We start from the raw sequence: 8,521 nt of genomic DNA on the forward strand, positions 1-8,521 counted from the left end.
TGCTCCAGCTCACACTGATTGACGGCAGCTTCTGACCAATAGATAGAGGAAGGAGACCTTGAAACGCTGCTCCTCCAATCAATCGGAGAGAATGAGGGGCGGGGCTGAGCCGGGATCTCCCTCATTGGCTGAAACTGCATCATTTTGATTAGTGTGAAACTCCAGGAGAAAAGTGGACGGATGACGAGCAAACATTTCAACATTTGTTACTGAAATGTGACAATATGATGGAGCAATGTACAAATTATACAAGGGAAACTTAAAGGAAATAACTGGGCAGACAGGGAATGTCCCCAGTAGAACAAGAAGAGTCCCTGGTGTCAACAAATGAACCAGTAGAAGGGTCAGGACAGGTTCTGGAGAAGGTTCATATTATCAGCTTTCAGTACAACAGGTAAACCTCAGGGCGTGAGAGCGGGGAATTTAGAAGTGCAGAAGGAGGCCATTCAGCTAACCGAGTCCGCACTGGCCCTTGAAAATAGCACCCCACCTCCACCCTATCCCTGTAACCCCACCCACCATTTTTGGACACAGGGCAATTTAACACAGCCAATCCACCTAACCTCCACAGACAGGTCAAGAAGGGAAAGTTTACCTTTGTCACAGAGGATAATAATCTTTATTGTCGCAAGTAGGCTTATATTAACACTGCAATTAAGTTACTGTGAAAAGCCCCAATTCGCCACATTCCGCCGCTTGTTCGGGTACACAGAGAGAATTCAGAATGTCCAATTCACCTAACAGCACGTCTTTTGGGAATAGTGGGAGGAAACCAGAGCACCGGGAGGAAACCCATACAGACACAAGGAGAACGTGCAGACTCCGCAGTGACCCAAGCCAGAAATCGAACCTAGGACCCTGACACTGTGAAGCAACAGTGCTAACCACTGTGCTACCATGCCTTTGATCAGAGCTGGTTCAGTTGTGGGGCCGGGTCAAAACCTGACTGGAGGGATTCAAACATGGAGTTCTGGAAAGATGGACATGGATTTGGGAGATTACTGATTAAAATGTTAGGAAAGGATCTGGACAGCACGGTAGCAGTGGTTAGCATTGCCGCCTCACAGAGCCGGGGACCCGGGTTCAATTCAGTTCTTGGGTGATTGTGTGGAGTTTGCACTTTGTCCCCATGTCTGTATGGGTTTTCTCCGGGTGCTCCGGTTTCCTCCCACAGTCCAAAAATGTGCAGGTTAAATTGTCCCTTAGTACCCAGGGATGTAGTGTTACGGGTCCACATAGGGTGGGTTTTCAGAGTATTGGTGCAGAAGTGATGGGCCGAATGGCCTCCTTCTGCAATGTCTGGTTTCTACGATCCTATGGAAAAAGAAAGATATGGGTTCAGGGTTCGGACAAGGTGGAACTTTAGAGAGAGTTTGCCCAGATGAGCTAGTGGAAGGGAGAGAAGCAGCTGATCGGATTATCTCAATCTTAGTGACAAAGAAGCTCCATGAGCTCCTCACACTTGTTGGAAGTGAGGATGGAGGAGGGTCAGGGGAAACGGAGAGCCCTTCGAAATGAGTTAACTTAATGTCAGAGATATATTAAAAACTAGACACACTGCGTGTTTAACAAACAGCTAATTCAGACTTTTGTTTAGAACATTAATACATATACCTAGGTTGGAGTTAATTAACATCAGCAGAACAGACTGAAATGAATATCGTTCAAGTCATTTGTGAACTCGCTCGTGTGTCAGCAGGTGGAATGACTAAATGAGTTCCTTCCACACTTGGAGTAGATGAACAGCCTCTCTCCAGTGTGAACTTGCTGGTGCATACTAAGGTTGGAAGGCTTGAATCTCTTTCCACAGGAGGTGCAGCTGAAGTGCATCAGTGCAAATTCGCTGATGACTTATCACATTAGTGGATCCAGTGAAACTTTTCCCACATAGAACATACAGTGCAGAAGGAGGCCATTCGGCCCTTCAAGTCTGCACCAACCCACTTAAACCCTCACTTCCACCCTATCTCTGTACCCCAATTATCCCTCCTAACCTTTTCGGTCCCCAAGGGCAATTTATCATAGCCAATCCACCTAACCTGCACATCTTTGGACTGTGGGAGGAAACCAGAGCACCCGGAGGAAACCCATACAGACACGGGAAGAACATGCAGACTGTGACCCAGCAAGGAATCGAACCTGGAACCCTGGCGCTGTGAAGCCACAGTGCTATCCACTTGTGCTACCGTACTGCCCGGTAGCACATACTGAGCAAATGAATGGCCACTCCTGGGATAGTTGATCAAATCCCTTCCCACATTTGGAGCAGGTGAATGGTCTTTTCCCCAATGTGAATCTGTTGCTATGCAATGAGGTGCGATAACCCAGTGAATATTTGCCCACTTTCAGAGCAGGAGAACAGTCTCTCTCCAGTGTGAACTTGCTGGTGTAGCAGAAGATTTCATGATTGAGCGAATCTCTTCACACACTCGTAATAAGCAAATGGCCTCTCCGCATGCGAACACACCTGTGTCAGCAGGTCAGGTGACTGAGTAAATCCCTTCCCGCAGTCAGAGCAAGCAACTTGCCTCTCCGCGCCCTTTGGTGTCTATGCAGATGGCATGCATTGAGTTCCACACTTGAAGCAGATGAACAGCCTCTCCCTGGTACGAGTGTGTGGATTATTTTCCAGCAGGGATGGATAATTGAATCTTTTCCCATAGGTGTCACATTTCTATGGTTTCTCCATGGTGCAAGGCAGCCCGTGTTTCTCCAGTTAGGATTTCAGTAGACTCCTTGTCCACACACATGGTATGTGTAGTTTCTCTTTGCTGTGAATGGTGTGTAGTTTTTTTCAGTCAGTGAAACTGGTTTAAGCTCTTTCCACAATCAGTTCTGGAACCCTCTCACTCGGGTGTGTGTGTGTCTTGGTCCTGTTCCAGGCACTCCGATCTTTGAAATTGTCTCCCACAGACAGAACAGACAATCATTTCTTTTTCTACATTCAAAATGATGATATTCAGGTTCTGATGAATCGAGTGACTCTGTCAGATCTTGATGTGATGTTTGGTTTGAGCTTTCTGTCTGCAAATCCTTCCCTTCCAATACATGTAGATGTTTACAAAAGTCAACACTTTTAGTGAGGATATAAATTCAAGGGGGAGAGGGGGGGGGCAGCACAGTGGTTAGCACTGCTGCCTCACAGCACCTCATTCCAGGTTTGATCCAGACTCTGGGTCACTGTCCATGTGGAGTTTGCACATTCTCCCCATGTTTGCGTGGATTTCACCCCCACAACCCAAAGATGTGCAGGTTAGGTGGATTGGCCATGCTAAATTGCCCCTTAATTGGAAAAAATGAATTGGGTACGCTAAATTTATTTAAAAAAGGATGGAAATTCAGAATAGACAATTCTAATTTCTATGGAACATTTTTCCCCCTCATTCTTCCAAAGTTGATTCTGAACTGCCCTCTGACGTGACTCAGCAAGACGCTCAGTTCAAAGTACAATCAAGATGGGTAGCAAATCCTGCCTTTGTCACATCGCAAAGTTTTTTTAAACAGGCACCAGGATTTACAGTGCTTGAAGTATGAGGAGAGGGTTACGATAGTTCTGGAAATGTTGGAGCAAGAAAAAGCAGGAATGAGGTGGTTCAGCAGCATATAAGCTAACAGGAGACGAAACGGGATATGTCACAGAGCTGGAAGTTAAGAGAGAAAGCCATTAACAATATCAATGACCACGGGGAAGTAGGGTGATCAGAAGTTTTTATTGAACAGGGTTGATGGATAAGATCAGCATTGAGAGGCATGAAGGCAGAAAGTAGGGAAACTGGAGCAAGATTCGAGTTCAGGCCTAAGACAGGAGAACTGGACAGTTTGGTCCACTGGAAGGGAGGGAAGCAGCAGAGGCAGTTGATCAGATTGTCTCAATCTTAGTGACAAAAAAGCTCCATGAGTTCCTCACACTTGTTGGAGGTGAGGATGGAGGAGACAGGGGTCAGGAAGTGCCCTTCATAAGGAATTAACTTGTGTCAGGGATATTAACAAGACTCAACAGCCTTTATTTTTAACACACAGCTGATTTATTTGACTTTTTGGGTGAATATTGACATGTATAACTGGGCTGGTGATTATTAACATCAACAGGTCGACCTCAGTGAAGTGTTCAGACCCATGTGTAATTAACAACAAAACTCAATCACTTACCAGTACTTACTTGTGGGTGCTATGTCTTTTCGTCCGACGTCATTTCGTCCAACGACACTTCGTCCACGTCTTTTGGTCCAACGTCTTTTTGTCCGCCCGTCTTTTGGTCCAACGTCACTTCGTCCAATTATCCAATTACAAATAGTTTAATTTAGTTTTTCAATGTTACTGCTCAAGGATCCTCTCCACCTATTTCGCCTTTTGAGGTTGAGTTCTGCATTTGTGCTGCTTGATCTCCAGACATTATTAAGATAAGCTGCAGGATATTCACCCATGTATGCTCCAGCGTGATGAGAGCCATTGTATCTGATGGAATATTTGATCATTTCAGACCTGTAATGTCAGAACCCACTGCCAACCAGAGGTTTTAATCACTCGACGAAAATCGAGTTTAAATCTGCTTCTTTCAGAACTGCACTCATTGTCTAAATCCAATTAGACTCCCACTTATATCTGTGTCTGTCGGAATTGTAGAATATCAAATCATCTTGTCCTCTCCCCATTATTCTCTCTCGGGTACAGTTCTGGAAATCTAACTTTTAGGGAATTTTGGGAATTTACAATTTACATCAATTTTAAGTAATTTCGGGAATTTTAAGTAATTAGTAAACTTTTAGATTTTTTAACTGCATTTTTAGATTTTTTAACAGCATTTTTCAACTTGCATTTTACTTGCATTTTATCAATTACTTGCATTTTAGCAATTAAATTCACTTGCTGTATTGTACTTGCATTTTATCAATTAAATGGTTTTATACGGAGTTAATTTGTAATTGTATAATTGGACGAAGTGACGTTGGACCAAAAGACGGGCGGACAAAAAGACGTTGGACCAAAAGACGAAGTGTCGTTGGACGAAGTGACGTCGGACGAAAAGACGCGACACGTTACTTGTGAACCCACTCATCACTCCAAACAGAAGGATTAAATCTCTTCCCCCACACAAAACAGGTGAATGGTCACTAACAGACATCACTCACACAACCGAAACACCATGCTTCTGTCAAAGTGACTGTTAGAGAATGACAAACTGCAGTCATGTTGCAATTCAAAATCTTATTTTTCATAAATAGAATTGGACTGGTATATTTTGACATTGATCTCGCAATGGGACTGTAAAATGACACAGCTCATTAGAAGACCATTCGACCCATTGTGCCTGTGCCAACTTTTATCAAGTACTGATTTCCATCTGTTTCTAAATAATTCTGAGTTTTCTCCCTTTCAAATGGAAGCAGGAGGAGGCTATCTGGCCCTTCAAGCTTGCTGGGCCATTCATTATGATCATTTGAGTTCAATATCCTGATCCCGCCTCCCTCCCCTCATGTCCCTTTAGCCCCAAGAGCTATATCTAATTCCTTTTTGAAATTACACAATGTTTTGGCCTCAACTACTTTCTGTGGTAGTGAGTTCCACAGATTCACACTCTCTGGGTGAAGAAATTTCAACTCGCATCAGTCCCAAAAGGTTTACCCCTCATCCTCAAATTATGACCCCTAGTTCTGGACTCCACCACCATCGGGAACATTCTTTCTGAATCTACCCTATCTAATCCTGTTATTTTGTCAGTTTCTATGAAATCCCCTCACTCTTCTAACTCGAATTAATATAATCCTAACCTATTCAATCTTCTTTTATGACAGTCCTGCCTTCCCAGGAATCAGCCTGGTAAACGTTCGCTGCACTCTCTCCAAAGCAGAACATCCTTCCTCAGATAAAGACACCAAAACTGCACACAATACTCCAGGTGAGGCCTCACCAAAGTACTCTATTCCTATACCCAAATCCTCTTGCTATGAAAGCCAACATACCATTTGCCTTCTTTACGGCCTGCTGTATCTGCTTACTTTCAGCGACTGATGCACAAGGGCACCAAGGTCTCACTGAGTATTTATCTCTCTCAATTTACACCCATTCAAATAATATTCTGCCTTCCTATTGGATAACCTCACATTTATCCACATTATACTGCATCTGCCATGCATATGCCCACTCACTCAGCCTGTCCAAATCCCGTTGAAGCATCTCTGCATCCTCCTCACAGCTCGCCCTCCCACCCAACTTGTATCATCTGAAAATTTGGAGACCATACATTTAGTTCCCATGTCCAAATCATTAATATATAGTGTGAACAGTTGGGGTCCGAACACAGATCCCTGCCATACCCCACTCGTAGCCTGCCAATCAGAAAAAGACCTATTAATTCCAACTTTTTGCATCTTGTCTGCTAACCAGCTTTTTATCCATCACAAGTTACTATCCATAATCCCATGCGCTTTGTCTTTACATAGTAACCTGCTATGTGAGATCTTGTCAAAAGCTTCCGAAAGTCTAAATAAACCACATCCACTGGTTCTCCGTGGTCAACTTACTACTTACATCTTCACAGAATTTTAGTAGATTGTCAAGCATGACTTTCAAGTCATTGTCCAATTCCATTTTGAAAATTCTGGAGTTGCAAAAATCAATATTGAAAGAGGTGCAGGAGCTTCTGCAGTGTCCATGCCGAGTGTGTGAATAATAACAGTTTTCCTGATCCAATGAAATGAAGCCTTATATTGGAAATTGTTTTTACAATTTATAAAATAAAAATATGTATTTATGCAATTCATTTCATGTCGAAGATTTAAAATGTTTGTTCTGTTCAAGCGTGTCCTAATTTTTCCCAGTTGATATATACAATTTAATTCCCCTCGCTATACAACATGTTGGAGACTGGTCTCCGACACGGTCCCCACTTTGTCGATTTGTGGGTTACAGGTTGTTGGCAATAAATCCTCAATTGTAAATCAATTCAGATTGGAGAAGACTTAACCAAGAATGAACACTCAGATGGTGAATTCAAAAGAATTGAACCATTTAAGGTAAAAAGGTAACAAGCCAGAAAGATCAAATTAACAGTAATTAACAGTGGGGAGAAAGCTTAACTTTAACAATTGAACATACTTCTCACCACTCCTTCGGCGCATCAGGCCGAAAAGGTGACACGAGAATCCCAACATACAATTAACCGTTTAACAAAAACATGTAGGCAGTGGCCTCGTGTTATTGTTACTGGACTCATAATCCAGAGACCCAGGGCAATGCACCAGGGACCCAGGTTCAGATCCTGAATCCCACCATGGGCAGATGGTGAAATTTGAATTCAATAACGATCTGGAATTAAAAGTCATAAAACGATTGTCATAAAAGCCCATCTGGTTCACTAATGTCCTTGAGTGAAGGAAATCTGCCATCCTTATCTGGTCTGGCCTATATGCAACTCAAATGCAATTAGGGAAGGGCAATAAATGCTGGCCAAGCCAACATCCCATAAAAGGATTTTTTAACAACAGCTTCTCAAACCTTTATTTTATATTTAAAATATGTTGCAAGACCTCCTTAGCCAGGCTGTTGGAAATAGCCAATTGGTCTAATTAGTCAAGAATGAGATAAGCGCTCACGCCGCTGAGGACCCGGGTTCAATCCCAGCCCCGGGTAACTGCCCGTGTGGAGTTTGAAAATTCTCCCCTCGTCTGCATGGGTCTCACCCCCACAACCCCAAAGGTGTGCCTGGTAGGTGAACTGACCACGCTAAATTGCCTCTTACTGGAAAAAAAATGAATTGGGTACTCTAAATCTGTAAAAATAAAATGAGATAAGAGCATTTATTTTAGCTAATTATGGATGTTCTTAACCTACAACGCTATCTCTTAAACTGTATCTCTTATCTAAACTGTATCTCTTACCTTGAGTTTCCTAAGTGTCAAACAATAATTGGTTAACGTAACCATCTTTCAATCCATAATTGGGTCCTGACACTGCTAGCATCTCCTGATGTTTTAATACAGAGATTAACTGAAAGATCCGACAGTTTGAATAAAGGTTTATTCAATACCCAACTGAATGTAGCTGTCAAGGCCATAAAGGTTTCCAGAGCTCAATTTTACAGTTCTCATGATTTATGCTGAGGGTACTTAATTATGTGTAATTATAAAGCTTAAAACTTTCTAGATTTTGTGTTGCAAGTTACATACCAGCCTTACTGCTACATTTATTGATCAGGTGCTTATTCTTTAATTGTCTCACAATTAAGGCTCTTTAGTTGACTAATCTGGTGTCTGATAATGCAGTCATTGGTTTAGTTTTAAAAATGTTGGGCGGAATTCTCCGACCCTCAGCGCTAAAATTGTGCTTGGCACGGGGGCGGAGAATTATCCAAAATGGGCTCCCACGCTGGCACGCAATTCTCCGGCGACCCGGGAATCGCCGCCAGTAGAGTGCATGCGATTGCCACGGCACCGTTGATAGCAGCCCTGCGGTGATTCTCCGCGCTGGAGTGCCCGCCGGCGTGGTTCACATGTGGTCCCACCCGCCGGGACCTCGGCGTTCT

Source organism: Scyliorhinus canicula, chromosome 17 (genome assembly GCF_902713615.1).
Source record: "Scyliorhinus canicula chromosome 17, sScyCan1.1, whole genome shotgun sequence".
NCBI lineage: Eukaryota > Metazoa > Chordata > Chondrichthyes > Carcharhiniformes > Scyliorhinidae > Scyliorhinus > Scyliorhinus canicula.